This window comes from Triticum aestivum, chromosome 2D (assembly GCF_018294505.1).
Source record: "Triticum aestivum cultivar Chinese Spring chromosome 2D, IWGSC CS RefSeq v2.1, whole genome shotgun sequence".
Taxonomy (NCBI): domain Eukaryota; kingdom Viridiplantae; phylum Streptophyta; class Magnoliopsida; order Poales; family Poaceae; genus Triticum; species Triticum aestivum.
Window position 1 is genome coordinate 627,495,077 of NC_057799.1, and position 2,548 is coordinate 627,497,624.

Consider the following 2,548-nt stretch of genomic DNA (forward strand, 5'->3'; position numbering starts at 1 on the left):
GATCAACTCTTTCACATTAGCCATTTTTGATGGTACTTGTGCTTCAAAGACGAGTTTTGGTCATGGGCCCAAGGATAATTCTTCACGGTGCCATACCAATTGACTCAAACATAGGTGGCTCCGGCCACCGCCCTCTCCTTGGAGAGTCTGTGTCTCGTTTTTGGTCTGTGTTGTCTCTTGCCTCTCTTCCTTCGTGCCGAGCTTGTGATTATGGTGTCCAGTGTGTTAGCTCTTTGGTGTGGTCTCTCGCTTGAAGGTTCCGTGCTTCGGTGTTCTCTCTTTTGGTTGAAACTGTCTTTTCTTGAGCTCACGGTACTACCGCGGCCTGCCACGGTACTACCGCAAGGGGGGGCGCGGTACTTCCGCACCCAGCGCGGCAGTAATTTTTTACTGCCGCCTGGGAGAGCGGTACTACGGCCTCGGTGCGGTACTTCCGCCCGGGCGGTACTACCGCAATGACGTGCGGTACTACCGCGTAAGGAGCACACGGTACTTTCGCACCCAGCGCGGCAGTAATTTTCTACTGCCGCCTGGGGGAGCGGTACTAAAGTCACGGTGCGGTACTTCCGCCCGGGGCGGTAGTACCGCGATGATATGCGGTACTACCGTGCGGTCGAGGGCGCGTGGGGGTTAAACACGGGCAGGGGGAGTTCTAACTCCCCCATACCCATTCGTCTCTCTCCCCACTCCGTCTCTCTCTCTCTCGCTCAAGAACGGCGCCGGAGGTCCTCGCCGGATCTCCGTCTCCGGCCGCTCTCCTCGGATTCCGACCGGTGGGATCGTTCCCCACCACTCCCTCTTGCCATGGAACAAGGTTTCTCCCCAATCCCTCCCTTTTTCTTGTTCGTCTTGTTGTTTTTAGGTTTTGGGGAGATGCAAGTTGTTCTTGAGATTTTAGGCCAAATCTATGCAAGAGTAGGATGTAGGAGAGTAGTTTTGTGTAGTGATGGTACTTGCTATAGTTGTCCCGTGATGGATTTGATCGACCGTAGTACCGCGTGTTGACACGGTTGTGCTCAGATCTCCATGGTTGTTTCAGATCTGCACCGTGCGGTACTACCGCTCTTTAGGCGCGGTACTACCGCACGTCCGGTACTACCGCCCTGCTGGTGCGGTACTACCGTATCTACGGTACTACCGCTCGTTAGAGCTGTACTACCGCACGTGGCGCAACACACGATACTACCGTTGTCTCAAATCCCTCTTGTGGGACTTCTCACGTGCCATGTCTACTTGTTTCACCTGCCTTGCCGTGGTCTTTGCATTGATCCTTCTCGTGTTTCGTGCGTGTTTGTTTTGTGGTGTGTGTTTTAGGTGGTGGCTCAGGTGCTCCGGCTCGCCGCTCCAATCCAAGCCGTGACACGGGATCCAAGCGTATGCGCAACACAGAGGCAGCAGAGGGCTCCAATGCCCCCCAACGCAGAACCAAGACCACCGCCACCAACGAGAAGGAACCCGCCATGGGTATGGATGAGATATCGCTTGCTGAGTTCATCTCTCGGAGGAAGATCAATCCATATGGAAACCCTCGTGCCAACTTTCGAGGGAATGAGCTATTCTGGACCAAGCAGCAGAATCTCATTTATCTGGATGTCATCAAGGCCAAGCAAAACACCTATGTGGAGGTGAAGTGGATCAACATGCATCACATGCGAAAAGAGGCGCACCGGGAATACTTTGGTGAGGCTTTAGACCTAGTGGAGCAATTTGGCATTGAGCATATCATCTCATTCCACAAAGACTATGATCCTGAGATCCTTGCTCAGTTCTTTGCCTCAGTGCATTTTCATCCCAATGAGGAAAGGACCATGACTTGGATGACCAATGGTCGGCAGCTGACTGCTACTTGGAAGGAATTCATGACTTTGCTTGGGGTTCCGGATGAGGGGCTCGCCACACCCCAAGGTGTTCGCCCTCATGCCAATCCCGAGTCTGCCAACAAGAACAAGCTTATGCCCTACTATGTGGAGAAGAGGCTCTCCAATGGCAAGTCATCTTGGGTACTCAACTCCTTTCTTGACATCATGCACCGGATCTTCCGCAACACTCTCTTCCCACGCATTGGGGACAAGGACAAGGTGCATGCCTATCTGGTGGATATGATGCTCCTGTGTGAAGATGCTCGCAACTCTCAGACACTACCACTTGATGTCTCACATATCATGTGGCATGAGCTTCGGTTTGCGGTCTACAACCGCAAGGTCCCCATCTATGGACCTTATTTGTTTCAGTTGATCTCGGCTACTTGGGAGCGGGTCTACCCTCAGGATGAGTTTGAGGCCCCTGGTTGGATCCGGCATGAGCCCATCAACCTCCGTATCAAGCCTCAGTGGGCCAACACTACCTCTCGTGCTGATACTGCGGCTGCCATGGACGTGGATGCAGATGAGGATGAGGAGGAGGCAGCAGACGAGGACAGCTCTGAGGGTTACATCCCTCCCACCTCTGAGCCTTCTTGGGCTAAGCGACTGAAGAACAAGATGAAGATGTTGTTCTGTATGCAGGCAAAGGGGCAGTACCAGACCCATGTGGCTTCCAAGGAGACTCG